Genomic DNA, 21562 nt, shown 5'->3' with positions numbered 1-21562 from the left:
TCTGGTTCCAGAAGTATTATTCACACTTGTAAAGAATGCTTGGCAATGTTTAAGAACAAGGGTTCAGAAGATGCAAAGGAAACACTTAGAAAAGGCCATTGAGGAGAATACAAAATCTCCCCGTATTCCCTCATTCTCTATATTAAGATCGACACAATAAACAAATTCCCCATCATACCCTTTATTTCTCTAAAGTAAAGAGAAGCCCTTTTGGATTGGCTATGAGTCTGCTGGGGGAAAGTTTGATAAGCACATCTATAGGAATTTAGTTGTGCTCTCTTCTTGAGTGACCGACCTGTCTTGGTTTACTGAGGACTTTCCCAGTTTTGACACTCAGCCCTCTAAGTCCGGTGTCCTGGTATCCTGTCTTTGTCTTGGGCGAAGTGAGACTGTTGGTTGCAGCTACTGTCCCAGGAGCTGACATTTTCCTGGGCATGTCAAAGACTGCTGGTCTTTTCTTTGCACCTGGAAAAGCCCAGGATTCCCACAATTAATGTAAAATAAAGAAGAACATAAACATGAATTCGATTGCCCTTCTCACTCCTGAGAGCCAACCACAGAAGCTAAAGAACACACACGTAGAGACTAAAGAACACATCCTGTTAAATTGCAATTAGATCTCTAATATACAACATCTGAGCTTGAAACAACCCTAAAAAAATTTGGCTTTTTATATACATTTGCTATAACTAAATTAATCCAGGTCATATTTCTTTAATAGTGGCAAAACAACAGTTAGAAAATGATCTAGTGTGTTTGGATAACTTAGACTTACATATCTACCTTTATATGATAATCTTATACTTAAAATTTGAAGATAAGTGTATTTTTCATCCTTTATTCTTTGCCTCAACTTTTTTGATTGCCTGTCTCGATCCCTGCCCCCTTACCATCAGAAGGTAAGAGAGATAGCCCCATTTCTGGATTTTTTTTTTTGCCTATAGAATGCAAATAATTTATGAAACACTATGAAATTTTAGTAGGTATTTAAAACTCTACTTAGATCAGTAAATTAAGTCTAACAAAGGATAACATAAATTATATTTTCCTTAGAAAGTATATGGAGGGGTTCCTGGGTGGCTCAGTCAGTTAAGTGTCCAACTCTTGACTTCAGCTCGGGTCATGATCTCTCGGTTCATGAGTTCGAGTCCCATGTCAGGCTCTGTGCTGACAGTGTGAAGCCTGTGTGGGGTTCTCTCTCTCTCCCTCTCTCTCCACCCCTCTGTCACTTGTGCTCTGTTTCTTAAAATAAATAAACTTAAAAAAAAAAAAGTATACGGAAATGCTCCTGGAAACTAGCACCCTCTGCCTCATGTTGCGTTATTCTGGCGAATAGCTAAAGTGTGTCCATTTTGTTGATGTTCCTATTCCACACTTCTGCAATCACGCATGGTGATAAAGTACACGGATGAGATTGGACTTCTTTAGTAGCAGCAGGTGGAGCATTGTGCCATTTGCATTGGTAGCTAAATTACAAACGAATATTTCAAACTTTAGGAAGGAGATTAAGACACGTATAGTTTTGCATGTCAAAAGACCAATGTAACTATAGCATTGCTTTTAGGAAACCAACAGACTTGAAGCTAAAGTTCAGAATATGCCACAGAACTTTAATATTTCATACACTTATAACCAAAAAGATGTTCTCTTAATTAAAGTGCTGGACAAACTCTGCATGTTTATTTATTTTTAATTATGACGAGGCATTTCAAGGTTAAGGTATTTATGAAAATCTTCTCATTAGTATTCAAACTTTTTAGGTCTCAGAGCTTTCTAGTGAGATCCAAAATGTTTAATCCACTTGATCATGAAAACAAACTATTAGGAATCAAGAAATAGCTTCTGTATTATTTGTAGTTTCCAGCTTCAGATGGTACTTAGGAGCACAGAGGTCTGGAAAGTGTAAAAACTAATTAAAAGTTTTTACCAAAGTTATTTGAATATCAACTTCACATCAATCTGACTCTATGCTGAGGGGTCAGATTTTTAAAACAGGAGGGCAGAAAGGAATTTGACCTCCTACTTAAAACATTTTTGAATCTGTTCACCTCTCATTCATTTGGACTTGATTTTTTGAAGCTCTAAATCAAGTTCCTTTTTTTGAGATGGAAAATAAGTGACAGAGACAAACCCAAAGCTAGTGACACCTGCACACAATATGCCAGCCTCAGATGGAGTTATCAGCATTTCATCCACACTGCATTGTGCTGAAATGCTTCTCACCCATTCCTTCCCTGGGATACTCCTGTTGAAGAGCCGCAATAATAACTACTCTGCCAATTAAGGTGTTCTACCTGGGGCCAGCCAGAGCTTAGTTTGGGGACAAGGTCACTTGCTGGGATGGAGTTGTAGTTCCCCAATTACTAGTAGTTCCACTACCTCTTCTAACTTGTCAAATAATGAGGAGACTTTGAAGGCTAAATCCAGCAGTAGCTCCTAGCGGGGTTAATGCAGAGTGAATGACAATGATACCTCAGGAGTGAGAATCTGACAATGTCTGTCAAGCTCTGTTCCCAAGGATGACGAAGTTCATTGCTACTCAACGCTACTTGGGAAAGATATTGGTCTTGATCTTATCAGTGAGGAAGGACCACATTGCTCACTTTGGCAGAAGTTCATTAACTTTCACGTCACCCATGTAATCTGGGCATGAACTTCATATCCTGAAGACAGAAGGTGAATGTGCTTACAACAGGGCAGCTCACCCAGAAAACCGTGTCTCTTGTCTATTTCTCGCATCTTGACTCTTTAGTCATTGTTTTTTTTTTTTTTTTTTTTTTTTTTTTTGTTTTAAGTTTCTAAATTCTGAGCTTACTGATGAATAACAGTGGTTATACAACGATTATTTTTAGGACTCATTAACAACACAACTGAGAGAATAACAGAATTATGCTCCCAAATGAAAAACAGATTTTATACCAATGATAACAATGTTCACTGCTGACTCCATTGGTGAGTCATTTAACTGAAGATTAAAAACAACAATAACTCAACAAAAAGCCCTATAAAATTATTCTAATGATTAGCCATTCAACATTTGTAGGAAATTGACTAGATGGCCTGCAAACTAATGTTTCCCAAGCCTGAATCGTCTTTTTAAAACTAGTGCTCAAAGCTGAATATGTAATGTAACAAAGGATTTTTGTGATTAGATCTTTTTGCATGTGTTTTTCTTTCACTCATGTTTATTTATTGAAATAGTGAAGGATACTGGTGTCCTTTGATTATGCTTGGATTCCGCTGTGTAAAAGATTGTGAGAGCAAATGGCCTTTTTGGCTCCTAGGGCTGTTCTGACTCACTCCTCAAATTCTGCTGAAGCTTGCTGTGGCTAAATGGACAAAGCCTCACTCAGTGATGACAAATGTATACACGAGCATTTAAAGAGATGCAAATATTACTTTCGACTTACCTCATAACTAATCAGCTGGTTCAGATCTGAGTATCAGATGTTTTTTCCTACTGAGAAAATAGTTCTCCATCCTTAAGACAATTTTACGAAAATGAAAAAGAAAAATTTCCTGCGTAAAAAATTAACAAATATATTCTATCTTATGGAACTGATTCCCTCTCCCAAATTCTAGTTATCGGAATCCAAAATATTAGTTTTCTGTTACCTTTTGACACACGTGGTATATTCACTAAGAGCAAAGAGGGCATCTTTCCATTATTTTTAAATTTACAACATAGCAAGTGGGCCTGTAATGACCTCTCGAGTTCTTTGTTTCCTGTGGGAAATTAGCTGATGCCAAATAGCTACAAAACTGTAATTAGCATTTTGATACATGAACAAAATTTCAGTTGGGTAACATGTTTACACATTTTAGAGTAGATCTTTTAACATTACTGAAGATTTTGTTAGCTCTATGGAATATGTTCTCGACTTTTATGGCATATATATCATCTTGCGTTCTACCCCGTATTTTGCTGATTGTCAGTGGCCAAAACTCTGCCGGAGAAGGCAAAAGGGAGCCTGTGGTATTTGATACGTAACAGTGCTTCTCAGGTATTCTTCTGTAAGAAGTTCATTCTCTTTTGTTTCCCCAGAACAATATTATCCTTCACTTACAGATCTCATTTTTCTGTAGCATATTCATATTACTAAAAAGTATTGGAAATAATACAGGCAAAATCCTTTCTCTTGCATGTCCTTGGGCTCGTTCGTAAGGAGGAGATCCCCTTTGCCATCAATCAATGGTTTATTTTTTCTTACTGAGTTGTTGGGACTTTGTCAATGATCTAGCTTAATTCTCTGGCACTTCTGTAGACAGATCCTTTCCTTCCAGGGTCAAGTGTGGTCAACGTGGTCCAATGGAATTTGATATTGCTGCCCCTCTCCTCTCTTTTCGGACTCTCCCTCCTACACTTTCCTTGGTGCCTGCACTCATTTCCTTACACAGAAAGTTTCCCACTCTTCCCCTCAGGGCCCCAGATGTCAGCTATCTAATCTGACAAATTAATCTATGCTAACCTGCTCTTGGGAGCCCCTTCCAGGTAGCATAGACAAGCGTTTTAAATAACTGAATTGTTACCTGTTCTGAGCAACCCAACTACCTTTTGCTGTATAATCAGTCGGTGACATTCAAAGACAGTGATAGGGGACCTGTGCTTGGGCAGTGGGCCTTTTGCAGCCTTGCCCTTGACACTGTCTCCTGGCCTGGGAGATCTCGACAAGACTGCCTGCTTTAGAGACTTCTAGATACCCATTTCAGAGCCACTCTACAGATTCCCAGCCTTTAGGACTCTGTGGATATCTGAGGCCTCTAGAATCAACTGTCTCCAAGTTGGTAGGGGTTGGATGACTCTTCAGTCTTCCTTTTTGTTCACCAGAAAACACCTTTTTAAAAAAAGAATTTCCAGATCTGCTGGAGCTACAAGCATACAGATAAGTCTTAAGTGATCATGAAAATATATATATTAAAAAAAAAAAACATTTCTAGCCATTTCTGTTTAAGAAGAAGGCAAAAGATTGGGACTAATATTCTGAATATAGGTACTACTATCGGCTGGGTGTTTAATGATACAAATAAATGCTCACATTTACTATTTCCACCACGGTGCCACTTTCATTATAAACATCATCTCATTTAATTCTTGAAACAGCTCTAAAAAGTAGTGCATTTTATAGACGAGAAATGGAGTCTTAGCCATCGTATATAACCTGCTCAAATTTGCACAGTAACAGCCACGGAGTCAGACTGCAGCTGCATTGCTCTGGGGTTATCTCTGTGCCCTTCTCACTAGACCACAGCCGTGCTTTCTTCATTTTAGGGCACCTTGGGTTTCTGTCCTGCCATCATCACCCTTGTTCAGTGATGGGGGCAGGTTTTCACAAAAACTGGGATCTTGGGTGGACCCTGACTTCCTTCAGTTTCTCTCCTTATGGATGAAATAATCCCCTTTTGGGATGTTAGTGTATCAGCCATCTCTTCTGGTTGTTTAGATTATTTAATGAGATTATGTAGATAAAATCAAAGGATGGAAAGAAAGAATACATGGTTCCATGTTCTATAAAGATTTAGACTGGAAGGTTTTCAGTGAGTTTCCTCTACTGCAGTGTCTGTGCATGCTACATGCTCAGAACTTTCTTCTTTTATGTCGTCACCAGTGTTTGAGAGCCTAGACAAAAGGAAATTCAAATTTAATTGGTGGCTATAATTAGTGACCTCTTAAGGAATTTTGGGTATCCAGAGATATTTTGCCTAACCGTTCTGTGAATTTCGTCTTCCAGTGTTGGCTCTTTTACTTTTGTGTTTGAGAGTTGACATAAACACAGCACCTCAAAAAATTTTTTAACCCCTAGCTAACTTCCTTCTCATATAATCATAAATAAAAGTCGAGTGGTTTAAAAAGTTCCCCTGAAAAGGAGAAAAAAGAAGTAATTTTTTTTTTTACATAAACTTCAAAAGGAACCAGAAATTAAGCCCCAAGACTGCTTATTCAGTTTAAAATTCACTGTTAGAGTTTTCTGTGTAACGGATGGACCAGAAGGTCAAAATTCATTGTCTTTCAGGCTACAGCTTCTGTTTTATCCACTAGCTTCTCTGTAGACTAATACTGATGGAAAAATATGTCTGTTTGGATTTGGATATAGTCGGGAATGTGACATAAACAAAGAGAAAGAGGAAATGTTTTCTTCTGGCTCTTTTCAGAGGTTTGCTAATTGGGTCTGCTATAACATTACTGGGTTCTGTTTAAGATCAGGCTTTCTTCTTGATGTGTAAGATGTTCCTTTTTGTAAACAAAACACGGGAATTTTATTCAAAAGAAAATGTATTATAATCAGCACATTCCTTCTTACTATTTCTATTTGAAAATTCCCACCAGGTCTCTGACATGAAATACGAAGGGGTTTGCCTCTAGCATGAATAATTTCATACACTGAAGGAGTTGACTTTTTAATGTTCTTAAATTCAGTGAGCTTAACACATTTTTATTTTAAGAATCATAACATCCTAATCCACATAAAAGGTCCAGAAATGTGATGGTCAAACAAGAAGGAAAAGAAAACATTTGACCCATACATACAATAGATGGATAAAATTTTGAGTAGTGCTCCTATATATTTTGGATATTTTTTTCTCCATAGAATGTATGTTCCCTAAGAAGCAAGATTATACTATTTCTTGCGTCTTAGGAATTATTGGACGTTTGAAGTGTAGTAATTCTTCCATGTCTAAATGAGCAACATCCAGTAAGAATATGTGATAGCTTTTTAATCACCAGACATATACCAGTAAAACGTTCTCACACACAGAGCTTGTCTACTTAAACAACTATCAAAGATGTCAGAATATTTGAATATTCATTTTAAAAATCAACAGCCTTTTTCTTCTTCAAAGTACAATACCAATATTTACACAACAACCCTTCAACTAGGCAAAACGATGTTGTGCTATTTAAGAAATGAAGGGGGCTGAAATTCAAGGGAACCTCAACTATGCATATAAAAGATTAAAATATTTATATTAATGTAACTATGCTTAAGTGCCTTTTAAACTGTCTTTATAGAATTTATGGGTTGCTGTTGTTTTGTGTGGTTGGAAAAAATACCCTGCCTTTTTACTAGGCAGTGATTACTGGCTGAACTATGTTCATTACTGTAGACTCTGTAAAATTGGAACTGGTCTAGTTTTCTATCTTGGAGTCATAGAGAATAAGTAGAATTTTTTCTCTCTTTCCCTCACTTCTTCTCTCCCTCTCCCAATATTAACAATAGCAAATGACCCTATTGCTGAAGACTTGGGTTATGTTCTTAAAAAAAAAAAAAATAGTGTGAGACTTCTGTCCATAAGTGAGAAAATTCTGTATTTGCTTTTGTTCAGGGTTCAAGCTTAGAATTAAAAGGTCAAATTTAATCCAAAGCCACTTTAATGATTCTCTCATGAAAGTTCAGCATCTTTATTTTCTTAATGACTTGGTCATTTCATTGAGGAAATCCAAACTGCAGAATTACAGAAAAGAATCAAAAAGTGGGAAGATGTAAAGACAATTATATAACATACATATATATATAATATTTTAATATTCATATCTATTTTAATAATATATTCTTAACAGTGCTAAAAGATGAGTACTCTAATATATCACTGGTGACTTAGGTCACCAGATTGGTACAATCTTTCTGGAAGGATAATGGCACCTATTCAAAGTGTTAAAATAAATATACTTTAACAGAACAGTTCTTTAATAAATTTATTCTGAATACAAATAAAGACACATGCAAAAATATATTTAATAATGTTCATGTTAGTGCTATTTTTTAAATGTTTTTTATTTTTGAGAGACAGAGAGAGAAAGAGACAGAGCATGAGCAGGGGAGGGGCTGAGAGAGAGGGAGACAGAAAATCTGAATCAGGCTTCAGGCTCTGAGCTGTCAGCACAGAGCCTGGCATGGGGCTTGAACTCACGAATCGCGAGATCAATTGCCTAACCAACTGAGCCCCCAGGCGCACCATGTTAGTGCTACTTTTAAGAATGTAAACTTGGAAACTATCTACATTTTAAATAAAAAGGAATAAGTCAGATTATCAAATAATTTAAATTATATACATACAATAGATTATCATACATCTCATGTGTAAAAGTAAAAATGTGCTATGTCTGTAATGAGCATGCACCCATTTTATATTGACAGAAGTGAACTTGTTTGTAATAAAAATTATCTTTTAATACCTAAATTTGAATATAAATCTGAAATTCAGGAAGACAGTTTGCATCAGACTTCTACAGTGAAATAATTGTTTCTGATATTTAGAAAAAGTAAAATTTCTGGGAAAATGTCATAGGAGATAAAGCACAATTGTGGTATTCTGATGTAGAATCTTTTCTCTGGCTTTGTCCTCCATACCTAAAACAAAGACTCATTCTGTATAAGGGATATTTGATGTTTTGTCTTTCTAAGGTGTAGTAGAATAATTAGCAATAAATGTTTTTAGCTGGTGGTGTACTGGTTAATGTTTAACAAGTAGTTCTGGGGGATCAGGGAGTGGTAGGGGAAGGCTTTATTTGTAGCATTTACAAATGGTGTAAATACTCTCACCATGGCTGATTTCAAGCTGCCGATGTTGACAACACTGAATGGGGGGAGATGTACACACCTAGCTCTCAAGTGCTGGTCCCAGTCAGTTCCAGCATACCACTGGGGCAGTCAGATCTTACATGGGAGGGTCTGTGTGAGGGTGGAAAGAGGCAAATTAAGTGTAAAAGCACTTCAGATTGAAGAGTAAGCTTGAAAAGTTCAGGAAGTGGAAACCTGCATAATTGATGCAAAGGGGAAAGAGGAACTATACAGAATAGTGATATATAGAAATAGAGCAGCACATGGCACAAGACTCTTCAGTATTCTTGAGAGTGCCAGTGACTGGACTTTATTGTTCAGAAGAATCAACTGCAATACTTATTAAGCATAGGTGTTCCCAAGTCTCTCCCCAGATGTGGATCGGGGTCCTAGAATCTGCATTTGAGAGAGACTTTCAGGGAACTGTTCTTATCAGTCAAGAAAATCTGATTCAGAATGCCCACTGTGATCCCATAAGATGTTTTGGAGTGCTTAACACTTGAGAATACCTTATAATTAGAGTGAATATGTAATTTGTCTTCTAAACTAGGATACTTTAGAGCATAAAAGGGAGTATTAATTATGACTTCAAGTTAACACGTATAATCCAGGACTGTCGTGGGAAAACTAAGGACAAGCTGAGCCTACTCATAAGCACTCCCCGGAGAAGTCTTTGTTGTTATGTTGGAATGTTAGTTGTAAAACCATAGGATGGGTGAATACACAGATACACAATATCTTCTTCTGAGTACTCTAAAACAAACAAAAAAATCTCTGGCTCTTGCTTCAAGCGTGATGGGAATCACTGGGTTTCCTGGAACGTGGGAACTCTTGTCTAGCACCAGCCCATTCAGCAGAAGGGAGTTTTCCTGCAATGGGTACAAATTCAAGTTAGTGGACTTGTGGACAAGAATTAAGGTCTACTTATACTTCTTTTTGTGTTCAAGTTTGACAAATTTTGAGGGCAATCTCCTAAGAAAGAACATTTTGGCCAAACTGGCTTATATGGAGAACTGCTCATGTGGCACATTCTGGGTGCCACTGAAATGAATTTTTCCCTCCCCATCTGGCATGATGCCTCATCTCAGCATTCATTCACCCTATAGGGTTATTCTGTGATGACTTTTTAATTATCTCCCATTATAGAACCAGGAAGAATTGGGAGCCATATCAAGTAAATTTTGGTGTTGACAAAGAAGAGTCAATGCAATAGTGCAAATGTGAGTGGGTGTGCAATTGAAAGGTGGCATGATGGCAGCAAGAAGACTACCCTTGGGAATGGTGAAACTCAGATTCACCTGGTGCCAATATCCATCTATTTTGTAAAAGCACTTCTGTTGGATGAAGATGGTGATTTATATCAGATTGGTTGACCTAAAATGACCAAATGCAGGGAGTCCCAAATGGTCAGTGCAGTGGTTCTCTGTGGGTTGTGTGTTCTTAAGTAGTGATGTTGGGGCCAGAATTAGTGCAAGTGGCTCAAATACATATATCCCAAGGTCTTGTTTATATACGAAAATAATCAGTCATACACTTTCTACTGTGATGAATACGATGCAGTTTAAAATAGGAAGCAAGTTTTACTGAATTTATATACATGTATATGTATGTGTATATACATTTATTTAGACACACACACATACACACATAGCACTTTATACCTTTCTCAGGATAGTAATGTAAAATCAACCATTCAGGGGTAGACAGAACTTCTGTAGATTAAAATATGTCTTCAAATGCAAGATGTGTGGGGACCATGCTCCGAGAGAATATGGGGACAATCTAAATGATCTTGTCCAAGCTCTGTCTGAACAATTGGTCTAGCAAACTTAGGTGTCAGGATTCTTGGTAAGGGATATAAAAGCTTAAGTGTGAAACATGAATAAGACATGAGACTGACAGATAATGGAAGAGGTAATAGAGACAATAATTTTATTAGCTCAATGAAATGGAAATGATGGACTGGTCCAGAAGGAGGACCATGGGGATAATGTCCTGAGCCTTAGAAATTCAAGAGAGAATTGGTCAGGGGCACACATCAAAAGATTAACCTTTGGGGACAATTTACATTTCATAGTCCTTTGGGACATAGAATTATACATTTTACTTGGTGTGTATTTTCCTATAAATATCAATGACATTGTAGTAAGTCTTTATAATGAATCTATTTATTCATTGTACCTTCTTTAATAGAACTGATTATTCCTACTGACCCTATTGTATAAAGAGCCCATAGCCTCTCCAGACAACCTCTGCAGTAATAGGGAAAGGCCCAACTCATGTCCTTTCTCCTATTGGCAGGTTATTTACTCCAAATTCTTTGTCCACCTATGATGTAGACCAACACTTGGAGTTATTTACTAGCCATGCCCACTTTTTACATTTTGGAGTGTGCCTTCATTTTTGCACATTTTTATTCTGAGAAAGTTAGACTTCTGCCCTTGCAAAAAGGACACTATTTTCTCATCTCTTTGCTTATGGGTTTATGTAAGTTGACATTTGCTGTGCCTCTTCTCTCACTCTGAGCTATTTGAAAGTGCTTGCCCAGGGTCTCCTTGGGGAACTGGTTTCCAGACTGAGGGCTGGTATTGCTTTCAGGGTGAAACCTCCCAACCTCTTCAAAGAACAGACAGGTTTGACCCCAGAGCCCTTATTTATAACAGCTAGTCACAAGGTGGCCGTCTTACATGACCTATGGCATGTGCCTGGCACTATTCTCAGACTTCGTAGACCATGCTCAAGGGCAAATGACACATTTCCTGATTAGGAATGAATTCCTGCAGCAACATTATTAAATATTAAGAACCACAAATAGATCCATAGAATTGTTATGTGACCCAAAAAGAATCTTTTAGCAGTACTTTTGCCTTCTTAAAATCCAGAACATTTTAAATTACTGAGGAGTTGACATATTTCTTTAAAATGTTTATTTTGGTTGTTTTTAACTACTTGAGATACCTGGAAAGGAAAAATATGGAATCCTAAAGGTGAAAAATAAGGGTATTTTAGAGGTGAGCAGCTGCGAGATTATTTTTTAACCTTCCATGATAGTGTCTATATGTGTTAATGAAGACAGTATTGAAGTATGCTGTAAGACTGGGAACAAAACAGTGAACACAAATGTCTTCCCTTCAGGAAGTTTAGATGTCTGAATCACAGTTAAGACTTTATTTTCGATGTGTGTTAGCTTGACAATATAATAATCTAAAGCTGTGAGCTTTGTTATTTTGAATTTTCACATCTCTTTAATAGGACAACAAAGGGTAGAAAAGTTTTAAAAATACCATCCAAATTTTCTTTCATTTATACATTGTCAGACAATAATAGTCTTTTCTAAAATTTATTTTTCAAGTAATTTAAAAAGTTAGTTTTGGCAATATTGGCATATTGTATGCATATGTGATATTTACCTAAGAAGAGTTTACTTACTATGTGTTCAAAGAAGACGTCTGGTGGATTTTACCAGTCAGTGAATATGCACTTGAAAGACTGGTGTCCAGGGTCTGAAGAACTTGATTAATATTTTCCTACTCCGTTTTGAGAACAAACTGAAAAAAATCCCAGTCTGAAGAGTTACCAGGAATCACGTAATTTGGAATTTTTACATTTTGAAACAAGAATTCACAAACTTCTATTTTCTGAATTGAAGAGGTTTGATGTACCAGCATGTGTTCAGGGGACCTACCATTTCCATTAACTTGTTGCTGTATCAGTAATGACTACTAGAAGTTAAGAGTCTTCTCTTTGGGTTTGGATCTCTAGATCCTCAAGTGGTAATTTGATAGCCTTTTCTGTTATCTTATTTGATTTATTGCAAATAATTGTCTGTGGAGACAGACGAATTCTCCTCTTCCTCCTTCTTTGCTTCTTCTTCTTCTGGGCGAGTAAGGGCTATAGAAGGGCTGTGATTTCATCATCTGAGTATTTGAATTCTAATCGCTAACTTTGACTCTACTACCATATACTATTTTTACTGAGTAATCATGTCCTCAGATATTATACATAGACGTACCTTGTTGTGGACCACATCATGACATGATCTGCCCAGAAAAAATACGTCAACAAAGAATTATGCCTTTTGAGAATCCATGGAAACTTCAGGGAGGAGATAAATTATTATTATTTTGGTTGGGGGGAAGAGATCAGTTACATCAGAAGAAAGACATGTTTGGAAGCAAGAGAGTAAATATATGCCAAATGTTAAAGGAACAGTATAAACTAGGCAAAACTTACCATGGAACTGCTATTTTGAAGAATATGAAAATTTACTTACAAATAAAAAATAGAGAAAGGTAGACTATCTAGAAGATTATGAATGCTCCATTATTTTATTTTGACTACTACAAATGTGAAATTTGTTTTCTTCCAAGGTATTAGGACATAATGTGTTCTGGATCAAAAATTGCTTTTTGTAAGGGCAACATAACTTTGTTTGAAGAATACATTAAATTGCATTGCATGATTTAAGAGCAATAAAAATTCATTACAATGTAATAATTCCAGTCATTATTTGTTGCTGGCAGTTTTAGTTAGCTTAGTTTGTAATATGAAATTTCCATGACACCTCAAGAAAAGAATAACATCCAAGTGACAAGTCAACCTTTCTTTCCCTCCTTTTCCCTGACCCCTTGCCCCCCGTACCACCCTCCACCTAACTTTTTTCCAAAGGGCGATTATATGCCTGGTGGAATACAGCCTGACCACGTTCAGGCTCCTTTATCTGAAGTGTAAACTTTCATACTATATAGTTGCCTATATACCTCTTCTAGATGAATGATGCCAATTCTATTTATGCCACTACGGTAAGGGGTCTCTTAACATTTCCATTCTAAACACCTATTTTCAAAGGTTTATAACTCAGCTATAAAAATGTGCTCCAGGCTGAAACTTAGCATACAGGGTCCTAGCCCAGGAGCAGTGTTTTACTCTTTTATATATTAATCTTGAAAAAAAAATGGTGTGACTGTATTTTAAAGAACTGGAGTGTTCACAGTAATAGAAGTTAAGGACCTAGGGTATGAGGAAAGATCACATGCCAACAAGTCCCCTCATCTATAGTAGCTTTATCTGAAATTCAGTTTTACAACATCTCCTTCCTGCCTGTCATTCTCTCTGTCAATTCTCTCTGCTCAGAAATAAATCTAGTTTTATTGCTTTTATTATTTGTTTCAATAGCCTCATTTGTGGAACTTATTTAGTAGTTGTGCCACCTTGATCTATGGTCCTGTCTACAGGTATGAGTTGGCCACTCCGGGGCAACATCAGATTTGGGAGACCAGGGTGTCATGATTATTTGTGTTTGTTGTTGTCGCTATTGGCACTGCTATTATTTAAAAATGAGGAAAAATGAGAAGACATTCCTTAATTTTTATTGATGGTAATTAAGAATGAATTACAACTTGGGGTACCTCAGTTGGCTAAGGGTCTAACTTCGGCTCAGGTCATGATCTCACAGTTCATGAGTTCGAGCTCTTTGTCGGGTTCTGTGCTGACAGCTCAGAGCCTGGAGCCTGCTTCGGATTCTGTGTCGCCCCCTCTCTCTGCCCCTCACCTACTCACACTCTGTCTCTCTCTTTCTCTCTCTCAAAGATAAAACAGTAAAATTAAAAAAAAAAAGAAAAAGAAGAATGAGTTAAAACTTAACGATACAAGTTATTGTATAGTAGCAATTACCTTACTTGCTTCTCAAGACATTGAGTATTCATACTCTTATTCTAAATCTTAGTGTTTCTTATCCAAATTGTTAAATATGTGGGTTTTTCCCACTATGGGTACAATGAGTTGATAACAAGTGAATTAGTGACAAAGTGTTTTCATAAACATCTGATAATTTGATTATGTTTGCCTGGGCTTTCATGGCCCCAAATAACCCTTAGGTTTTCAAATCTAGAAGATTTTAGACTTTTTGGTAAAACCATTGATTAAGATCCCTTAATTAATAGAGTTTGTTTTTTTCTTTTCTTGTGTGTTTTCTGTAGTTCCAAACCTTAAATCCCCTTAACATTAACATTATTCCTTGGATTTTTTTTATCATCTATAATAACTACTATAATATTAGTTATTTGCAAAAAAAAAAAAGACTTCCTTTAAATCCAGGTAAATTTGGAGTGATACTGAAGATTATCAAGGCAAATGACTTTATTTATATTTCAATCATTAACAACTGCTTTGTGAGTAAACTGTCACAGGTAGAAAACCAAACAAACAATAGAAGACAAACAAAAGATATTATTCTTTTATAAAGGTGCTACATGGAAGAACAAACATGCATGCCTATGTCATGGCAGGCACAGATAAGATGGGAAATATGGAGCGCTTTTTTTTCCCCATGAAATTTGCTGCATATCTCAATCTATGATCTGATATGATGGATGAGCTTTGGGAAACTCATTAGCTGTCAGGATTGGTTTATAAGTCTGCTTTTTGCAGTATTTGCTTGTTATTATATAGAATAGTACGCTTTCTAAGCCTCTAAGACTACATGGCCCTTCTGTACCCATTACCCTGTCCAATGGCATCTTTTTCAGCTTGCCTTCTCTGATCATGGGAATTGGCAGGGTAGGAAGATGAAAAGTGACAGGCTTGGTGGGGCCAGGAAGGCATAAGCGAGGCAGAGAGAATGAAGGAGAATGTGTGAGCGCATATGTATCCTTCAGGATTCTCAGTTATTCTTTACCATCTGTCCATAGTGTGAATTCTTTAATAACTATTTCAGAATGTGTAACATTTACTTGGAAATTCACAGATGTATTAAATTACAAATATACTTTAAATCAAATATAATCAAATTTACTTTCATATTCAATGTATTATATATATGTATATATGTAAATAAATACATGTATGTATACACACATACACTCATTCATTCATCAAACATTCATTGAGCATCTAGTCTATATCCAGCACTGCAACAGAAGCCAAGGAGACTTGTACAAAATGAGCTGGCTTTCAGACGGTGGGGAGAAAGCCTTAGAAACAAATAATTATAATGTGATCAGGGCAAAGTGATAATTAGAATACATTGTGAATGTACTCTATGAGTGAACAAAGAGGGAGGAACTCTTTCTGGAAAGGCTGGGAAATGCCTCAAAGAGATTAGTGTCTTTGTGTTGGGTCTTGAAAGATGAGTAAAATTTTCTAAGAACATGTGCAGACACCTGGGCATGAAAGAACTTTGTAGGCTTTGTAACCAAAGACCAGTTCAGTATGGGCTGGAGGGTAAGGCATTTTAATTAGAAGGGATGGAAGAGACAGCTAGGAAGGTAAATAGGAACCAGGTCTTGGAACATGTTCTTATGTTATATAAAGGTGTTCATTCTTCATCCTGTAGGTGATGAGAAAGCACTGAAGATTTCTAAGCCATGATATAATGTAATCTGTTTAGAGTGATAACTCTGGTGGCAGTGAAGAGGCTGAGTTGAGAGGGTAAAACTGAGGGAAGGAAGACAAATTGCAAGAGTTTTTGTCATAATCCGGAGGAGATGGTGGATGAGAATCAGAACTAATGCAGTGGCAGAGCAGTTGGGAATAAGGAATAGATTTAAAAGGAGCCAGAACAACAAGATCTAAAGTTGGGTAAGGGGACTGAAGGAGAAGAATCTCTCAAGATTACTCTCAAATATCTATGTTAGGTTACATAGTGGATGGCAGTGTTATTATGATAGGAATTTAGAATGTTTGGCAGGTGTGTGAGCCAGTATAATAAGTTCATCTCCAAGTTTGGAGTGTCTGCCCATCATCTAGGGGAACTCCAATAAGCAGTTGTAAGTATTGCAAACGTTTTCAAATGAGAGCTTGGAGCTTTAGTGAAATTCACTTGTTGACTGATTTTTCGTAATATGTGCCTACAGGAAGTATAGTAACATACAAGATAGAATCCTCATTCGCTTTTCTGAAGCTTAGTTAGAGACAATATTCAAATGCCACTCAATGTGGTAAATTCACAGAAGGGTCAGTATACAGTGATATAAAGAGAAAACAATACAAAAAAGGGTATATGATCTTATCTCTCAAGGCTGACAGGAGGGGCCTCAGAATAGATTTTTCAGAGGAAGTTGCAACTGACCTGACACACCTAAAAGATAAGTAACATGGTGATAAGCGAAAAGAAAACTTAAGATTGATCAATAGTAGGTGAAAGTGGGAAGGTGGAAGAGATGGCTTAGGGGAAGCACATAAAATAAAATGAGATAAGCACATAGCAGGGATGGAATCACAGGGACCTCAAGGTTGGAGGTGCAGGGAAAGGAAAACCTCAACAGTGTTGGGTGAGGTAGAGCTGAGATTAGTGATATCATGTAAGTCCAGAAGGGAGAGAATGCTCAAGAATCTCAAATGTGGCAGAGAAGAAAAAGCAAGAAAAGAAATTTCTAATAAACTTCAAGTCAATAAATATTAAGTGCCTGTTCTCTGAAGACCATGTTATAAATGGGTGAACAAGACAGACACAGTCTGCACTTTGAAGGGATTTACAGTCCAGCGCATGCACTGAACATACAAAAGTTGTTCTTAGGGATTTGATCAGTGGAACAAAACTGATAACTAACATCAATAACTTCTCCCTACTTTCCCAGGCCCTGGTGCTGCTAATCCTTTGGTCTCTATGGATTTACCTATTCTGGATAATAAATAAAAATGGTATCGCACAATATACGTCTCATTTCTTACAGCTGGCACACTGTGTTTGAGGTTCGTCCATGTGTGGCACGTATCAGCATTTTCTTTCTTTTTAAGGCTGAACAGCATTTCATCGCATGAATGTACCACATTTTGTTTATCCGTTCATCAGTTGATGGAAAGGTGGTTTGTTTCCACCTGTCTGCTATTGTGAATAGTGCTGCTATAAATGTTTGTGTACAGATATGTCTTCAAATACTTGTTTTAAATTATTTTCTTCTAAAGAGAGAAACTGGTTTTTATTTATATTTGATGGGGAATGAACCGGTGGAGAGAAAGAAGATACCAACACATAAGTGGGTAATTGATGGAGGACAGTTCTGGAGAGAAGGGAAGAGATGAAGACTATAGTGTTTGCTTGGAAAGGAATTTGAAAAATAGAAGAAAGAAACATTGAAGCCACCAGTTCTACTTGAGACACTGCTGACTGTCAGATGATTTACTGAATGATGATATTTTACTGTGTGTCAGACATTTTGCTTTAAATGAGGACGTTAGTACATCTAAATGTGTTTTGTATTACCAACCTGAATCTTGGAAGTATCTACCTATAAATGAGGCAAAAACAAAACAAAACAAAACAAAACAAAAAAACCTCACACCAGAATATTTATAAGCATTTCTAAAATCTTCATTGACAAATTTAAGAGAGATACATATTGGTCATTGCTTAATAGCAGCATTTAATTTGGATCAATTTCCTGCAATGCACTTAGCAGACTTTCAAATCCGTTTTGTTGGGACACCTCTGAGACCCCACGCTGGATAATAAGGACGGCTGGAAGCTGATTCCATAATTTCTAAGTGCAACTGAGGTAGAATTAAAGTGCAAATGCAATTTTTGAAGTGCTTGACATGAGCAAAGCTATAAAATCGCTCTTTGCTCTGACTTGTTTTAATTTCTATATGAATGTTTTATACAATAGTCTTTTTACTGTTTTTCAAGTCGTGAGCAATTATATTTGATGAAAGGGCAATTATCACACATAGAAACTCAGCATTCCAAAAGCTATCAAAATCCCACCATTAGGTTCAAAATCCCCCTACCATTCCAATATGCTGACAAAAACTGTGGAAACTTTTGATTCTGAAAGTTTAACTTGAATGATTGGAGATGGCAAATTGGGGCGTTTTTCTAAATACAGGAATGTTCTCATCCCTCGAAGATATGATATAATTATACTTTTGCTGATTAAATATTAACATCACTATGGTTTTATAGCTCTAATTCCTGTAGCTTCACCTCCAGAAGTTCCATTTATTCTCCGAGAGAACAAATGACAAAGGGAACACGTTCTGCAGGTGTAGGCTGAAGCAACATGGCGGTACTGATTAAATGCATGGACTCCCAAATGTTCCCTTTTGGGTCCCGGACTCACTGAGCCCCTTCCTGCCTCTGCCTTGTTCCCCTCTCATTTAAAATTAAACGTAGAACCATTGGCAGTTTTCAGGCTTGATTTTCATCCCAGGCCTAATGGCTTACAGGTGGCAATTCTTTTTTCCCCCAGTGACAACAACTACATTTTCCCAAGCCTATCCAAGGGTAATGCTAACGAGAACATTATCGAAAAAGGACAGCAAAAGGGCCATTTAAAAATAAATAAATAAAACCCTTTTCACTTTTCTTTGTTCCATAAAAGCCCTTTTCCCCTCTTTTTTCTTATGTTTGATATATGGAAGCGATTCCATTTATAACTTGAGCTCTTTTGCCCCGGGCTCTCTGTACTTAAGCTTCAGATGTTTTGATGTTGTTTAACTGTTATAAACTGACCAATATTCTCTGACTTATCTGTGAAACATATTGGGCTGCTTTTATGAGCCGCACACTCAGAACTTAGGCCCGGCAAAAAGACAATACTGTGTAGGAGTTATTCTCAACGAGTTTCATGACATGCAATATGGCCCCTGAATAGGTATTAAAGTTATATTGCCAATATGTTCCTGTATTTTAAGACACTGCAGAGTGGTGGAAATGGGTGGGATTCAGTGAAAATATTAATTGTGTTACACACGCTTTCATTGCCATTGTCTCTAGGGAGAACTACCTACTATTTCACAGGAGATCATTGTCTCCTCTCCACCCCTGACTTTTAGAAGTCAGAATTTTTAACATATTGAAATCCATTAGGGGAAATGGTAAAGAATTATTGAGAAGATTAAAACTTTAAAATGATTTCAAATATTTCAAAATAGAAAATTGTTTTCGAAGGTAGGTTGCCATTAGTAGCTGTAGCATATTAAAAAATAAAAACCCATGAAATTGTCTAGGGGCACCTGGGTGGCTCAGTAGGTTAAGTGTCCGACTTCAGCTCAGATCATGACCTCACAGTTTGTGAGTTCAAGCCTCCCGTCGGGCTCTGCACTGACAGCTCAGAGCCTGGACCCTGCTTCGGATTCTGTGTCTCCCTCTCTCTCTCCCCCTCCCCTGCTCATACTCTCTCTCTCTCCCTCTCTCAAAAATAAATATGACTGAGATGTGATTTAAGAAAAAAAATCACCAGTCAGTAGTGTTCACTGTGTATCAGTAATTACATTATATTAGTTGTGTTAACTCAAGATATATTCCTTGTCTAACATAGCACCTTTTATAAAACTTGAATTTGTGTCAATAAAGACTGGCATACATATATTAATAACTCATTTCTTTCCAAAAGAAGAGAAAGCTAGGAATAAACTTGCATATTATTTTAGAGAAATCAACGTGTTGGCCTATATAATGTAACTGCCATTTGCATATAAATTACTTCACAGGTATAATCAAGAAAGATATTTGCAAATAGTAATCATGAAAATAAAAATATTGTGAAAGTACAAATATTCATGGGTTTATTTTCTCATTAATATATGTATATATTTAGATTGATACATATGCAGAGAGAAAGAGAAAAGAAAAACTATACATAATTATAGGGCAAAATATGAGGTGGAAGGATTTGTTTTCATTGAATCTGCCTCATTTTACTATAGACTCCTTTCTCTAATCTAGAGGCAATTCATACCCATATGTTGAGCTCCTCCTGTGAGCTCTTTCCAATGAGGTGGTGTGCCCATCCCCACCGCCCTTGGGAAAAACTTCCTCTCTTGACCTATCTCTGGCATGCTTGTCTCGATTCCATTTCCTCAGAACAGTGCAAATGATAGATTAATTTATGCCAAAGTAAAAATGGGTGATGGATTCCACAGAGAACATATGTTTGAATATCATCAATAGCTCTCAAAAGATCATGGGTATAATCCTATAAAGTGAGTGGGGATTTTAAGCACCAGAATAGTCTCCTTCTTGAGATATTCTGGTGTAGTAGACACATGTTTGATGTCTTCTCTGTTCTATCTTGGAGATTATTTTTTATTCTTCCTAAATATTAGGACTGTTCTTCATAGGTTCAAAATCCCCCTACCTTGCCTTCATAGTCAAGTTCACCCAACATATGCTCAGGCAGAGAGGGGAAAACAAACACCTGTGTGTATTTGGTCAGTAATAAATAATAAAGTAGCCATTATTAGCAGTCTTGTTCTAGTCTAGATTTTCTCTATATCCTAGGAAGACACGAGCTAATTTTGTTTTTGTGAGGGAATATTTTTTTTAAATTTTTTTTTAATGTTTATTTTTGAGACAGTGAGAGACAGAGCGTGAACAGGGGAGGGGCAGAGAGAGAGGGAGACACAGAATCTGAAACAGGCTCCAGGCTCTGAGCAGTCAGCACAGAGCCCGACGCGGGGCTCGAACTCACGGACCGTGAGATCATGACCTGAGCCGAAGTCAGATGCTTAACCGACCGAGCCACCCAGGCGCCCCAGGGAATATTTTTTAAACTTGCCTCCAATGCTGACCCCAGATGCTTTTCTTTCTTTTCTTCCTTTCTTCTTTCTTTTCTTTTCTTTTCTTTTCTTTTCTTTCTTTCTTTCTTTCTTTCTTTCTTTCTTTCTTGGTGAATTGTAATCAGATATAACAAATTTATATTGTGTAAGTATAGAATTCAATAATTAACCTGTCACTTGGGGTTTTGATGTGATGAAGGAGAATTGTCAGTGACTCCTCAAGAAAAATCCCCAAACTTTCTGTGAGATAAAGATCTCAACCTTCTTGTGGGGATGCTTGGAAAGACTAATTTAAATCAGGTTTCAAACAAAGTGAAACTTTCTTGGAAACACAACAGAACAAAATACATTTTAAAAGTCCTGAAAAAAAAAAAGACCTGCTTAACTGATAAGAGGGAACTTCAGGGTTTCAATTCCATTGTAAAATATAACACAGTGGATGGTAATGTCTATGAAAACATGACTCTTGGACATCAGTTGACTTGGAGAGAGATCTGAAGCTAAGA

The 21562-nt window shown here is 36.9% G+C and overlaps 1 long non-coding RNA gene across 1 annotated transcript in view; it reads left to right on the top strand.

Annotated features, from left to right (window-relative positions):
- Nucleotides 1–21562, top strand: part of LOC125934953 (uncharacterized) — a 122907-nt gene that overhangs the window by 84292 nt on the left and 17053 nt on the right. The window lies entirely within an intron of this gene.

Source organism: Panthera uncia (assembly GCF_023721935.1).
Source record: "Panthera uncia isolate 11264 chromosome A1 unlocalized genomic scaffold, Puncia_PCG_1.0 HiC_scaffold_17, whole genome shotgun sequence".
Classification (NCBI taxonomy): Eukaryota; Metazoa; Chordata; class Mammalia; order Carnivora; family Felidae; genus Panthera; species Panthera uncia.
Note: the sequence above shows the minus strand (reverse complement) of the source record. Positions and strands in the feature narration are given on the sequence as shown.